Raw genomic sequence first — 16,149 nt, 5'->3', positions numbered from 1 at the left:
ATCATCTTGTTCATCTCCTCTATTTTTCGCTCATTACTACTGTTTCTTCCTGTTATGTATTCTCTCAAGTATTTAAATGTGTCCACCTTTTTTTTTTTGGGGGGGGGGGGGAGGGCTTTTGGTGTTATCGAGTCCCCAGAAGTATTCAGCGTCTTTGTGTTGTAGGCAATCCTTAGTCCCAGCCTTTTGACTATCTTGCTTAGGTTGTCGAGTTGTCTCTTTGCATCTTCTTCTGTCTCACTGACAGTTTGACGTCCACAAATGCTGGGCAGTCGACTTGGAAGACAAAAATGGCAGTACGTTCCAAGTACGTCTTTGGAATTTCCATTTTCCAGTTTATTGTTGTCTGATCACTGCGTCCGGCGCTATGCTGACAAAATAATTGCTGACAATCCATCTTTCTGTCTGACAACGATCTCGATCTCAACCTCTTCCAATAGCGCTCCTCCGAATGTCATCCTTGCCTTTGCTGTCTGTCAGAATTTTCTTTATTGGTTCTCGGGCGCCGGCCGTTGTGGCCGAGCGGTTCTAGGCGCTTCAGTCTGGACTCGCACTACCGCTACGGTCGCAGATTCGAATCCTGCCTCGGGCATGGATGTGTGTGATGTCTTTAGGTTAGTTAGGTTTAAGTAGTTCTAAGTTCTAGAGGACTGATGACCTCAGATGTTAAGTCCCATAGTGCTCAGAGCCATTTGAACCATTTGGTTCTCGTGCAAAAATCTACACCTACATCAGTATCAACGAGGTCTGTTTAAAAACTTCCGGAACTTTGTCCACAAAATTTTTCTTCGCTTACCTTTTACTTATTGTGTATGGTCTCCTTCGAAATACTTTCCTCCACAATTGATACACCGCTCCCAACGCCGTTTCCACTTTCGGAAGCAGTCTTGGTACGCCTCTTGTTGGATCGCGCGAAGCACCGTCTGCGAATTTTCTTTTATCTCATCTATCGCTGCAAATCTTCGTCCTTTTAACGGGCTTTTCAACTTTGCAAATAAAAAAAAAGTCTGCAGTGGCTAGGTCTTGACAGTTCAGATGATGAGGCAGCACAGTGATTTGGTTTTTTCTGCAATAGTTACGCACCAACAGGGATGAACGTGGGGGTGCATTATCTTGATGCAAGAGCCATGAATTGTCTCACCACATTTCAGGCAGTTTCCTTCTCACATTTTCTCGCAGGCGTCGCAACACGTCCTGATAGTACCATCGATTAACAGTTTATCCCTGTGGCACCAATTCGGGATGAACTAATAGTTGAAAGTCAAAGAAACCTACCAGCGTGGCATTGACACTTGACCTGACCTGACGAGCTTTCTTTGGTCTTAGAGAGTCTTTCCCGACTCATTCTGAAGATGGAACCTTGGCCTCAAAAAGATAACCGTAGATCCACGTCTCACCGCCAGTTATGATTCTCTTAAGGAACATCTCGCTCTCATTTGCGCGATCCAAAAGCTCTTTACAGATTGCGAGGCGAGGCCTTACTGGCGTTGACTCATGAGCCGTGGGACAAACTTGTGGGTAACACGATGCATTCCAAGAGGCTGTGTCAGGTTTGCATGACAAGATCCAACTGAAATGTTACTTTCTTCTATAATCTCTCGGACAGTCAGTCTTCGATTGGCACGCAGAATTTTGTTGACGTCCCTGACATGAACGTCGTCGCTAGACGTCGAAGGGCTTCCTGAACAAGGATCATCTTTAACTTCCGTCCGGCTACTTTTAAACCGTCCGAACGATTCGTAAAACCGATTGCGGCTTAAGCATTAATTACCGTACATTCCTGCATCACTTGGTGTGTGTCTGCAAAGATTTTCTTGAGTTTCACGCAAAATTTAAGGCAGACGCGTGGCTCCGTAACTCTGCCATCTCGAAATTCGTAAACTGTGCGATACAATGTTCAACTCAATACTGCACTGAACAATAACAAACAGATATACAACGATGAAACTTCCGGTAGTTACAAAACAAACACAGGCGTGTGCAGGGATGCCAATCGCTTTTCGCTCCGAGACACCATTGGTATAAAATTACGAATGTTCCGGAATTTTTTTGAACTGACCTCATAGTCCACAAAGCACCGTGAAGAGAGCGGGAGAGGATACTTCTCAAGGTACCATGTGTTACAAATTTTCTCCACTATTTGCTTTTGGAGCGCAAGAAAAAGATTAAATGCCTATTTATGCTCTAAAATTAGTCCATCATATCTTCGCTGTCACTACCGGAGCAATACGTAGGAGACAGTGGAATGTTCCTTGAATGCACAGCATTGAGAACCAATACGCTGATCTCTGTCTACTGTTGCATCCTATAGAATATTCTGCAGCGGTTGCGCAAAAAAATGAAAACACCATGAGAAATGCATGCTTAAACGTAAAAGCAGATGGTAGCCAGGCCTGCAAGTTGCGCTGCTGCATTTGACCACGAACGCCACCAGTGCAGTTCCTAAACATGTTGCAAGTGTCAGGCGTGGCAAGAACTGTGTCTTTTGCAGTTACGAGTGGATTCTGTCGAAGCTAATGAATTCGAATGTAGGCAAATTGTTCATACTCTATGCTTCCGTAACCAAGGTACCACAATGTTTGGTGCTTCAAGGATGCACTGTATCGAAGTTTTGTATCGCGCACAGGGAAAGGGGAAAAACATCATCCGCTACGTCACAACGCGGACGAAATTATGTGTTGAGTGTTCGTGACAGACGGTGACTGACTGAGATTGTGAAGTAAAATAAGAGGACGACAGCTGGAAAAATCACTAAGGAGCTGAACCCTGTCAACACTAAAACAACACGGAGGGAACTCCCTAAGAAGGGAATTACAGGACGAGCCGTATTTTATCTACGTCGAGACGACCGGAAGATGTTTTGAGTACCAGCGGGTTTCATACACTGTATTAAGCATGGTAATGTGTTGCGCTTTTAGTGTTCTCGTATTTTTGTCCACTTCCTGTAAGCTCAAGCACTGCGATGTTTCTGGGGGAAACCAAACCTCTCGCTAAGAGTCAGAGTGGTTTCTGGGAAAACGGCTAGCGTCAAACACCGCTTGCCATACTCATTTGTGATGTAGTGCAAACGAATGAGGTAGCTGAGCAGGTAGCTCCTGTCTTTGCAGACTTAAAAAAGGCGTTGGATACCGTCGCCTATGAAGTAGCGCGTACTCCAAGGTACTATAATAGTGCCGGTAATGTTCTCATGATACATAACCGATTTCGCAGAGATGGTCAGCAGCATTGTTCTCTGACGATGCTTTAATTCATAAGAATCAGTCAAATGAAAACCGAACACCCGGCACAATCGGCCCACACGCTTTAAGACATTTATCACACTGGGAGATGAGACGATAAAATGCTGCTCCATGGAACACAGCCGGTGGCTGACGTATCCACAACCGCACCCACTGTTGCACTTTTTCATCCGACTGAAATCGACGTCCATGCGTGTCTTTCTTCAGCTCGCCAAAGATGTGAAAATAACACGGTGAAAGATCCGGGTAGTACGGAAGATGTTGCGGTGTTTCCTAACCAAATGACTGAAGCGCAGCCTTCGTCCGGTTGGCAGTGTGGGGGCGGGTGTTATCGTGCAACGTGGTCATTCCGTCCGACAGCATTCCTGGGCATTTTGACTTAATGGCGTGTCGCAGGTTGTGCGGAGTGTCTTCATAGCGCTGCGAATTGATTGTGATTCCATGCTCGATGAATCTGACGAGCAGAGGACCCCAGCAGTCGAAAAAGGTCATCGTCACTTACCGGAACTTCTGTGAACAGCTTTGGATTTCTTTGGCTGAGTCATGTGAGATGTTCCACCTGTTGCCTTTGCCGTTTGCCCTTGGGCTGTCGGAATGCTGTCAGTCGGAATCATCGTGTTGCGCAATAACCCCCCCCCCCCCCCACTGCCAATCAGACGAAGGATATGCTTCAGTGAGTTGGTTTGTAAACAATGCAGCACGCTTTGTACAGCCCGGATTTTCATTGTGTGATTTTCACACCTTTGGCGATCTTAAGAAAGGCACGCTTGGACATCGGTTTCAGTTGGATGAGGAAGTGCGAGAGTGGGTGCGGTTGCGGAGCCGTCAGCATCTGACCGCGTTCTACGAAACATCAAATGATCGTCTCGTATCCCAGAGGGATGAATGTCTTAACGTGTGTGGTGATTACTTTTGATTGAACCATTCCGTGGTCCCATTGTGGCAAATGTTCGGTTTTGTTTTGATTGCCCCTCATACATAAAAAAGTACATTGCCTCTGTAAAGGAAATCGCATACCAGACGCTGGTGAGACCAGTTTTAGGATATTGTTTCAGCGTTAGGAGTTCTTATCAAGTAGGCACAACAGAAGGCCGGGACACCCCATACGAAAGTCTAACTACTTGGAGAACTTAAATAGGCAGGTTTAGCTCGTGGTCGTGCGGTAGCGTTCTCGCTTCCCGCGCCCGGGCTCCCGGGTTCGATTCCCGGCGGGGTCAGGGATTTTCTCTGCCTCGTGATGACTGGGTGTTGTGTGCTGTCCTTAGGTTAGTTGGGTTTAAGTAGTTCTAAGTTCTAGGGGACTGATGACCATAGCTGTTAAGTCCCATAGTGCTCAGAGCCATTTTTTAGGCAGGTTTGGAAGAAAAGCGTCATTCTCGCCGAATCGTGTTGAATGAAGTTAGTGGACCAGTGCTGCTGGAAAACGCGGAGTCGTGCAACAATTCTGCTGTCACCATCGCAGTAACGGTTCAGATTTAAATAAGATAAAAAGTCTGAATCGATGGGAAATACGCCGGTAATTTAGTTTAATCAAAGAAATGTCAGTCGAATTGTAGGTACCACTCTCGCCAGTTGAAAGGTACAATACCTCTGTAAATGAATCAATGGGTATAGTTTACGTAATAATAGCGAAATATGCTCACTATTAGCCACAAAATACTTCCACTTGTCATGTAATAATTTGGGAGAAAGTTCGTACGCTGCAAAATGAGAGTATTAATACCCGGGCCGCCTACGTCAACAAGTTACATTGCAATTAAACGCAAAACCCTTTTTTAGAAACACGACAACGTTGGGATACGACAGTTTGATGCCTTTGTATAAGTCTAGCGACTTGCCCCGTCTTCGCACGCGCAATACTAAGATTCTACGGCCGGACGACCCTTTTATAAAATCTAGTGATACACACAGTCCTTCCTCAAGAACATACCTATCTGTCAGTGAAGACTGTATCAAAATCCCTACAACAGTTTCTGAGATTAGCCCTCAAAGCTCTCCCGATTTGCGGCAGCTGTCACTTTACTGCTTTTCCGGCCAGATACCGCCTCCTATCTACCTGACTAGCTCGTATCCTTCATTGTTGCCACAATATGTCCATCCACAGGCCAATTGCATATGTAAACGGTGAAAATGCAGACGTTTCACATTCATCATGACTAAGCAGTAATAAATTATACACAAAAGCCTTCCTTATGAATCAGTCTGTCTTTTAGCAAAAACCATACCAAAATCCCTCCAGTAGTTCCTGAGATTAGCCAAACAGAAAGAGAAACCGTTTCAGGTTTTTCTTTGTCTTCCGCTACCCTTTCATTTCATTGTTTCAATCGCCACATCAGAGAGCTTTAGTAAATTCAGTTACTTTTCCTGCTGATCTGTCCGTTCTTCTCACGATGATTCCCATAGACACGTATATAGGAGAATTAACAGTTAGGAAAAGATGCGCGAGTAATAGGTGGGTGAAAGGCTAAAAGGCCCCTTGTCATAAATACACTCCTGGAAATGGAAAAAAGAACACATTGACACCGGTGTGTCAGACCCACCATACTTGCTCCGGACACTGCGAGAGGGCTGTACAAGCAATGATCACACGCACGGCACAGCGGACACACCAGGAACCGCGGTGTTGGCCGTCGAATGGCGCTAGCTGCGCAGCATTTGTGCACCGCCGCCGTCAGTGTCAGCCAGTTTGCCGTGGCATACGGAGCTCCATCGCAGTCTTTAACACTGGTAGCATGCCGCGACAGCGTGGACGTGAACCGTATGTGCAGTTGACGGACTTTGAGCGAGGGCGTATAGTGGGCATGCGGGAGGCCGGGTGGACGTACCGCCGAATTGCTCAACACGTGGGGCGTGAGGTCTCCACAGTACATCGATGTTGTCGCCAGTGGTCGGCGGAAGGTGCACGTGCCCGTCGACCTGGGACCGGACCGCAGCGACGCACGGATGCACGCCAAGACGTAGGATCCTACGCAGTGCCGTAGGGGACCGCACCGCCACTTCCCAGCAAATTAGGGACACTGTTGCTCCTGGGGTATCGGCGAGGACCATTCGCAACCGTCTCCATGAAGCTGGGCTACCGTCCCGCACACCGTTAGGCCGTCTTCCGCTCACGCCCCAACCTCGTGCAGCCCGCCTCCAGTGGTGTCGCGACAGGCGTGAATGGAGGGACGAATGGAGACGTGTCGTCTTCAGCGATGAGAGTCGCTTCTGCCTTGGTGCCAATGATGGTCGTATGCGTGTTTGGCGCCGTGCAGGTGAGCGCCACAATCAGAACTGCATACGACCGAGGCACACAGGGCCAACACCCGGCATCATGGTGTGGGGAGCGATCTCCTACACTGGCCGTACACCACTGGTGATCGTCGAGGGGACACTGAATAGTGCACGGTACATCCAAACCGTCATCGAACCCATCGTTCTACCATTCCTAGACCGGCAAGGGAACTTGCTGTTCCAACAGGACAGTGCACGTCCGCATGTATCCCGTGCCACCCAACGTGCTCTAGAAGGTGTAAGTCAACTACCCTGGCCAGCAAGATCTCCGGATCTGTCCCCCATTGAGCATGTTTGGGACTGGATGAAGCGTCGTCTCACGCGGTCTGCACGTCCAGCACGAACGCTGGTCCAACTGAGGCGCCAGGTGGAAATGGCATGGCAAGCCGTTCCACAGGACTACATCCAGCATCTCTACGATCGTCTCCATGGGAGAATAGCAGCCTGCATTGCTGCGAAAGGTGGATATACACTGTACTAGTGCCGACATTGTGCATGCTCTGTTGCCTGTGTCTATGTGCCTGTGGTTCTGTCAGTGTGATCATGTGATGTATCTGAACCCAGGAATGTGTCAATAAAGTTTCCCCTTGCTGGGACAATGAATTCACGGTGTTCTTATTTCAATTTCCAGGAGTGTACATTTTAAAAATGTGGCAATAAAGATAAAAAATAAACATAAAATACAGATAACATTATTTCAAGTGGCACAATTGGCATTTAAAGTAGTTGTTGCTAACCGTTATGTTGCAAACCTCCAATGGTCGCTCTTTTTTTTTTTTTTTAGAAGAAACTGAATTATTAATTATTTCACCCATAATAGCCGTGTTTGAGGATTGAAGTTGTGGATGAAATGATTTGAAGACCTACAGAAACCAGCCACAGTCTCAAACACTGTTTATGCGAAGAGTGATTTCGGACTTTCACCCTTCTTATACTGGCTGAATACAGGTTCATGTACACCGTCATTCGACACATGTGCAACTGTATTACGTAAACTGGAAGTGGGTGAAACGTTGAAAAACGTGACTGGTGCTATATTTCTCCAGAGTAATTACTTATACATTTTAGACAGTTCACTGAAAGAGCGATCACATCCACACTTGTAACGAAACGGCCTGGGAAAAAATCAAGACAAATTATTTATCCTTATATTTTCTGCTTTCGATGCTATAATCACCAGATAAGTTATACTTCAGTCTCAGTGGGAAGCTGTTTGTGATGATAGCTATGGTAACAATAATATTCATGTTAAACAACAAGACCGGAATTACGTAGATAAGTTAACACATTAAAAGTGAAAAGCTGGGTATATCTAAAACTAAATCCGCCTTTCAATTTGCGACGCTCTTGAGATTTCGGCGACAACTTTCCATCAGCTCTGGCACGGTCTTGGCGCAAACGGCTTCCGTACATTGCTTCTGAGACATTGTCTCTGAGCAAGCCCGTAGGACGTTGCTGGCTAATGGAATCTCACTTCACAGCACGCGAATGCTGTTTCATTCGCCTCCTGGCCGCTAAACGCGAGTCACACCTTGGTTCCGGTTACGCCGAGGACAAGAGCAAATCACTTTCTTTGTTTTATGCGCATTTCAGAGACATTAGAAAGACATCCTGTTCTGCCAGTGTACATGAACACTTTCCTGACTTGGCACCAAGCTATGGATGTTAAACGAATCATAGTGAACGAGACAGAAAACGTAATTTATAGGGTAGTTGGACTTGTTAAGCTTTGTTTACGATGCTTATTGCTAGATACATACTAGGATATTAAAATAACAAGACGACGTGATTTACAGTAAAGTGAAATACACTTAAGCCTACACTAGTTAGTAACATCTGTGTTGTGGTCTTACTTGGTGATTTACGAGAACTACATTTACTGATCCATTGTTAGCTCTGGAGGAGAAAACTGTGCTCCACAACTTATCTCTTATTTTCTGCCTCAGCAAAATCGCTTGATCAGTGAGCAACAGATACGGCAGAACAGAGGAGCAACTCACTGTCTTGACAACTGAGCAGATACAAATTACTCGTATGAGTTATGAATTGCTGTAGATTATTGCCGTCTAGATTCATCCTCATTTCGCGATATTTTGCCCAACTGGTTTATTGTCAACCCCATACAGTTCCTGAAATTACAGATTCTGTATTGATCGCGTAGGGTCTCATAGGGCAGGTATTTCCTTTCTGTTTCACAGCCAAATTTTTAAGATGAATAGACGTTCTAACTTTTGACTTTTCTCTTACAGACAAAGTTCCTGCTAGCAGTTGTCCTCGAAAAGAAGATTCGGCCAGAATATCTGCCGTAATCCAGAGTAGAAATTTCAAGTCTTACGCTCTAAGCAGACAGGTAAGTTTGCATGTATATTCACTCAGCGATGACGGCAGTGATAATATATTTGCACTTTACCCAGTTTATTCCATTTAGTTTATTTCCTTGTTAATGTTTTCAATACACCCCATGACGCCCTCAGTTTCTTGCTGTCCTGCGTCTATCGCTTCAACTTTGTGCACTTGCAACATCAAACTCTCCCGTACACTATGATACAGCCGGCCGAAGTGGCCGAGCGGTTAAAGGCGCTACAGTTTGGAATCGCACGACCGCTACGGTCGCAGGTTCGAATCCTGCCTCGGGCATGGATGTGTGTGATGTCCTTAGATTAGTTAGGTTTAAGTAGTTCTAAGTTCTAGGGGACTTATGACCACAGCAGTTGAGTCCCATAGTGCTCAGAGCCATTTTGAACCGTACACTATGATACATATTTCGATGTTTGTGTACTCTATCAGTACTTTGTCTTTCGCTACCCTTCCACTACATTGTTTCCATTTCAACAACAGAGAGTTTCAGTTTCTTGCTGATCTGTCCGTTCTCCTCACGATGGTTTCCATAGACTTCTGCCCTAGACTATTTTCTCTAATATTCAGGGTGATTCAGGTAAGCTGTTCATCTCGGTATGCGCATGGGAAGAGATCGGGACTTCATGGAGGATGCCCAAGGCCTCACATCGAAACCTCTGCAGCAGCGTAGCCGAAATTGTCCTAGCAACATGTGAGCGGGCAACATGGTTCCGCACGCAACCGCAAACATTTTTCCATGAATGCACTGGCCGTCTTATCTCACTGTGGGATAAATATATTACCGGTTATGGCGATTACCTCGATATCATACAGATGAAATGTGAGAAAGTCCTCACTAAACAACATATATTCTCTTGACATTTCAATGGAAAGATGGCGGATAGAAAAAGTAAGTAAAGTGTTTATTACGTCAAAAGCAATCATCATGGTAACACATTTATCCCACCGTGAGACTAGACGCTCAGCACCTGCATGGCAAAAGTCTGCGGCTCCCTACGGAAATATGATTGTACACAGGTGTGCGAATCAAATCGAACATACGAATGTCTTTCTTCAAGGCTCTAAAAATGAGGGAAGCGCATGGGAAGAGATCGGGACTTTATGGAGGATGCCCAAGGCCTCACATCGAAACCTCTGCAGCGTAGCCGAAATTGTCCTAGAAACATGTGAGCGGGCAACATGGTTCCGCACGCAACCGCAAACATTTTTCCATGAATGCACTGGCCGTCTTGTCTCACTGTGGGATAAATATATTACCGGTTATGGCGATTACTTTCGAAATAATAAACAGTTTACTTAATTTTTTCGATCTTTCGCGTTTTCATTTGACTGCCCTTCACAATTACAGAAATATCGTGAGAAGTTCGTTTTCTTTTTAATGGAACTGTAGTAATTCCTGCTGACGGTGTCGCAGATCTGAAATAAATTAGTTCAACGGTGTTTCAGTTTCTGACTGCAGTACCCAAAGTACTTGATAACCTACTAGTGTCAAACATCGACAAATGAATAAAAATTGTTTACTGATACTAAAATTATTATTACACCCTTGAGTATAGACCTAGGTAAAATCTTGATAAGGTTTCAAAGTGGGGCGAAGACTGGCAGCTTGCTTTAAATGTTCTGAAATGCAAAATTGCACCCTTTGCGTTATGCATTATTACATTAATCAATGAGTCAAAACCAGAATCAGTCAACTCAAACAAATACCTGGGTGCAAAAATTTGTAGATATGAAATGGAATGATCGCATACTGTGAGTCCTAGGTAAATCAAATGGCACACCCCGATTAATAGTTAAACTACTGAGAAAATGCCGTCTCTTAACAAAGGAGACTGCTTACAAAACGCTTGTGTGACCCATCCTGGAATATTGGTTCAAATGGCTCTGAGCACTATGGGACTTGACATCTGAGGTCATCAGTCCCCTGGAACTTAGAGCTACTTAAACCTAACTAACCTAAGGACATCACACACATCCATGCCCGAGGCAGGATTCGAATCTGTGACCGCAGCGGTCGCGCAGTTCCAGAATGAAGCGCCTAGAACCGCTCGGCCACACCGGCTGGCTCATCTACATCTATATCTGCATCTTCATCTACATCTACATGACTACTCTGCAATTCACATTTAAGTGCTTGGCAGAGGGTTAATCGAACCACAATCATACTATCTCTCTACCATTCCACTCCCGAACAGCGCGCGGGAAAAACGAACACCTAAACCTTTCTGTTCGAGCTCTGATTTCTCTTATTTTATTTTGATGATTATTCCTACCTATGTAGGTTGGGCTCAACAAAATATTTTCGCATCGGAAGAGAAAGTTGGTGACTGAAATTTCGTAAATAGGTCTCGCCGCGACGAAAAATGCCTTTGCTTTAATGACTTCCATCCCAACTCGCGTATCATATCTGCCACACTCTCTCCCCTATTACATGATAATACAAAACGAGCTGCCCTTTTTTGTACCCTTTCGATGTCCTCCGTCAATCCCACCTGGTAAGGATCCCACACCGCGCAGCAATATTCTAACAGAGGACGAACGAGTGTAGTGTAAGCTGTCTCTTTAGTGGATTTGCATTCCATACAATACTGCTTGGTTGGCACTGATGCGTACCCTCCTATGCTATCCGTACAAAATCCAGCGGCATCATGAACTGTTACCTGGCGATTTAGTGTAGCGGAGGGCATTTGTGGTGGGGGCGTTTCAAAAGATGGCGGAAGATGACGATTGGTTGAGCAATGTGTTGTGGACCGACGAAGCTCATTTCACGCTCCGAGGGTCTGTCAACGCCCACAACTGCAGAATTTGGGCTACCTAAAATCCTAGAACAGTCGTGAAAACTCCACTGCACGACGAGAAAGTCACGGCATGGGTTGGATTTACCACATCTACCGTTATCGGGCCTTTTTTCTTTGAGGAAATGCGTGATTCTGGTTTTGTAACTGCTACCGTGACGGATGAGAGTTACGCCGATATGTTACAGAATCGCATCATCCGCAACCTGGCTGATAAGCACCTGATGGAACGTACGATGTTTATGCAGGATGGCGCTCCACCCCATACTGCTAGACGCGTGAAAGATCTCTTGCGCTCGTCGTTTGGTGATGATCGTGTGCTCAGCCGCCACTTTCGTCATGCTTGGCCTCCCAGGTCCCCAGACAGTCCGTGCGATTATTGGCTTTGGGTTACCTGAAGTCGCAAGTGTATCGTGATCGACCGACGTCTCTAGGGATGCTGAAAGACAACATCTACATCTACATCTACATTTATACTCCGCAAGCCACCCAACGGTGTGTGGCGGAGGGCACTTTACGTGCCACTGTCATTATCTCCCTTTACTGTTCCAGTCGCGTATGGTTCGCGGGAAGAACGACTGTCTGAAAGCCTCTGTGCGCGCTCTAATCTCTCTAATTTTACATTCGTGATCTCCTCGGGAGGTATAAGTAGGGGGAAGCAATATATTCGATACCTCATCCAGAAACGCACCCTCTCGAAACCTGGCGAGCAAGCTACACCGCGATGCAGAGCGCCTCTCTTGCAGAGTCTGCCACTTGAGTTTGTTAAACATCTCCGTAACGCTATCACGGTTACCAAATAACCCTGTCACGAAACGCGCCGCTCTTCTTTGGATCTTCTCTATCTCCTCCGTCAACCCGATCTGGTACGGATCCCACACTGATGAGCAATACTCAAGTATAGGTCGAACGAGTGTTTTGTAAGCCACCTCCTTTGTTGATGGACTACATTTTCTAAGGACTCTCCCAATGAATCTCAACCTGGTACCCGCCTTACCAACAATTAATTTTATATGATCATTCCACTTCAAATCGTTCCGCACGCATACTCCCAGATATTTTACAGAAGTAACTGCTACCAGTGTTTGTTCCGCTATCATATAATCATACAATAAAGGATCCTTCTTTCTATGTATTCGCAATACATTACATTTGTCTATATTAAGGGTCAGTTGCCACTCCCTGCACCAAGTGCCTATCCGCTGCAGATCTTCCTGCATTTCGCTACAATTTTCTAATGCTGCAACTTCTCTGTATACTACAGCATCATCCGCGAAAAGCCGCATGGAACTTCCGACACTATCTACTAGGTCATTTATAGATATTGTGAAAAGCAGTGGTCCCATAACACTCCCCTGTGGCACGCCAGAGGTTACTTTAACGTCTGTAGACGTCTCTCCGTTGATAACAACATGCTGTGTTCTGTTTGCTAAAAACTCTTCAATCCAGCCACACAGCTGGTCTGATATTCCGTAGGCTCTTACTTTCTTTATCAGGCGACAGTGCGGAACTGTATCGAACGCCTTCCGGAAGTCAAGAAAAATAGCATCTACCTGGGAGCCCGTATCTAATATTTTCTGGGTCTCATGAACAAATAAAGCGAGTTGGGTTTCACACGATCGCTGTTTACGGAATCCATGTTGATTCCTACATAGTAGATTCTGAGTTTCCAAAAACGACATGATACTCGAGCAAAAGACATGTTCTAAAATTCTACAACAGATCGACGTAAGAGATATAGGTCTATAGTTTTGCGCATCTGCTCGACGACCCTTCTTGAAGACTGGGACTACCTGTGCTCTTTTCCAATCATTTGGAACCTTCTGTTCCTCTAGAGACTTGCGGTACACGGCTGTTAGAAGGGGGGCAAGTTCTTTCGCGTACTCTGTGTAGAATCGAATTGGTATCCCGTCAGGTCCAGTGGACTTTCCTCTGTTGAGTGATTCCAGTTGCTTTTCTATTCCTTGGACACTTATTTCGATGTCAGCCATTTTTTCGTTGGTGCGAGGATTTAGAGAAGGAACTGCAGTGCGGTCTTCCTCTGTGAAACAGCTTTGGAAAAAGGTGTTTAGTATTTCAGCTTTACGCTTGTCATCCTCTGTTTCAATGCCATCATCATCCCGGAGTGTCTGGACATGATGTTTCGAGCCACTTACTGATTTAACATAAGACCAGAACTTCCTAGGATTTTCTGTCAAGTCGGTACCTAGTATTTTACTTTCGAATTCACTGAACGCTTCACGCATAGCCCTCCTTACGCTAACTTTGACATCGTTTAGCTTCTGTTTGTCTGAGAGGTTTTGGCTGCGTTTAAACTTGGAGTGAAGCTCTCTTTGCTTTCGCAGTAGTTTCCTAACTTTGTTGTTGTACCACGGTGGGTTTTTCCCGTCCCTCACAGTTTTACTCGGCACGTACCTGTCTAAAACGCATTTTACGATTGCCTTGAACTTTTTCCATAAACACTCAACATTGTCAGTGTCGGAACAGAAATTTTCGTTTTGATCTGTTAGGTAGTCTGAAATCTGCCTTCTATTACTCTTGCTAAACAGATAAACCTTCCTCCCTTTTTTTTATATTCCTATTAACTTCCATATTCAGGGATGCTGCAACGGCCTTATGATCACTGATTCCCTGTTCTGCACTTACAGAGTCGAAAAGTTCGGGTCTGTTTGTTATCAGTAGGTCCAAGATGTTATCTCCACGAGTCGGTTCTCTGTTTAATTGCTCGAGGTAATTTTCGGATAGTGCACTCAGTATAATGTCACTCGATGCTCTGTCCCTACCACCCGTCCTAAACATCTGAGTGTCCCAGTCTATATCTGGTAAATTGAAATCTCCACCTAAGACCATAACATGCTGAGAAAATTTATGTGAAATGTATTCCAAATTTTCTCTCAGTTGTTCTGCCACTAATGCTGCTGAGTCGGGGGGTCGGTAAAAGGAGCCAATTATTAACCTAGCTCGGTTGTTGAGTGTAACCTCCACCCATAATAATTCACAGGAACTATCCACTTCTACTTCACTACAGGATAAACTACTACTAACAGCGACGAACACTCCACCACCGGTTGCATGCAATCTATCCTTTCTAAACACCGTCTGTGCCTTTGTAAAAATTTCGGCAGAATTTATCTCTGGCTTCAGCCAGCTTTCTGTACCTATAACGATTTCAGCTTCGGTGCTTTCTATCAGCGCTTGAAGTTCCGGTACTTTACCAACGCAGCTTCGACAGTTTACAATTACAATACCGATTGCTGCTTGGTCCCCGCATGTCCTGACTTTGCCCCGCACCCGTTGAGGCTGTTGCCCTTTCTGCACTTGCCCGAGGCCATCTAACCTAAAAAACCGCCCAGCCCACGCCACACAACCCCTGCTACCCGTGTAGCCGCTTGTTGCGTGTAGTGGACTCCTGACCTATCCAGCGGAACCCGAAACCCCACCACCCTATGGCGCAAGTCGAGGAATCTGCAGCCCACATGGTCGCAGAACCGTCTCAGCCTCTGATTCAGACCCTCCACTCGGCTCTGTACCAAAGGTCCACAGTCAGTCCTGTCGACGATGCTGCAGATGGTGAGCTCTGCTTTCATCCCGCTAGCGAGACTGGCAGTCTTCACCAAATCAGATAGCCGCCGGAAGCCAGAGAGGATTTCCTCCGATCCATAGCGACACACATCATTGGTGCCGACATGAGTGACCACCTGCAGATGAGTGCACCCTGTACCCTTCATGGCATCCGGAAGGACCCTTTCCACATCTGGAATGACTCCCCCCGGTATGCACACGGAGTGCACTTTGGTTTTCTTCCCCTCCCTTGCTGCCATATCCCTAAGGGGCCCCATTACGCGCCTGACGTTGGAGCTCCCAACTACCAGTGAGCCCACCCTCTGCGACTGCCCGGATCTTGCAGACTGAGGGGCAACCTCTGGAACAGGACAAGCAGCCATGTCAGGCTGAAGATCAGTATCAGCCTGAGACAGAGCCTGAAACCGGTTCGTCAGACAAACTGGAGAGGCCTTCCGTTCAGCCCTCCGAAATGTCTTTCGCCCCCTGCCACACCTTGAGACGACCTCCCACTCTACCACAGGTGAGGGATCAGCCTCAATGCGGGCAGTATCCCGGGCAACCACAGTCGTAGTCCGATCGGGGGATGCGTGGGACGAGCTGGCCGTCCCCGACAAACCCCCATCCGGTCCCCCACAGTGATGCCCATTGGCAACAGCCTCAAGCTGTGTGACCGAAGCCAACACTGCCTGAAGCTGGGAGCGATGGGATGCCAACTCAGCCTGCATCCGAACACAGCAGTTGCAGTCCCTATCCAAGCTAAAAACTGTTGTGCAAAGAACGTCTGAACTAATCTACAGAGAGCGCAAACAAAACGACACAAAATTGAAACGGTTATTAAAATACAAGATTGCCTAGTAAATGCAGTAATGCTGCCACTTGTGCACTGCTGACACTGCTCGGCGGCGGAAGGAGACTACGCG

At 46.2% G+C, this 16,149-nt stretch overlaps 1 long non-coding RNA gene across 1 annotated transcript in view; it reads left to right on the top strand.

Annotated features, from left to right (window-relative positions):
• Window positions 1–16,149, top strand: part of LOC126148655 (uncharacterized) — a 227,572-nt gene that overhangs the window by 167,876 nt on the left and 43,547 nt on the right. The window contains exon 2 of the long non-coding RNA XR_007530633.1: window positions 8,762–8,862. This is a non-coding gene — a long non-coding RNA (uncharacterized LOC126148655). The remainder of the gene's footprint in view (window positions 1–8,761; window positions 8,863–16,149) is intronic.

This window comes from Schistocerca cancellata, chromosome 2 (genome assembly GCF_023864275.1).
Source record: "Schistocerca cancellata isolate TAMUIC-IGC-003103 chromosome 2, iqSchCanc2.1, whole genome shotgun sequence".
In the NCBI taxonomy this organism is placed as follows: Eukaryota; Metazoa; Arthropoda; class Insecta; order Orthoptera; family Acrididae; genus Schistocerca; species Schistocerca cancellata.
The sequence above is the reverse complement of the archived record's forward strand: the minus strand, read 5'-3'. Positions and strand labels throughout refer to the sequence as shown.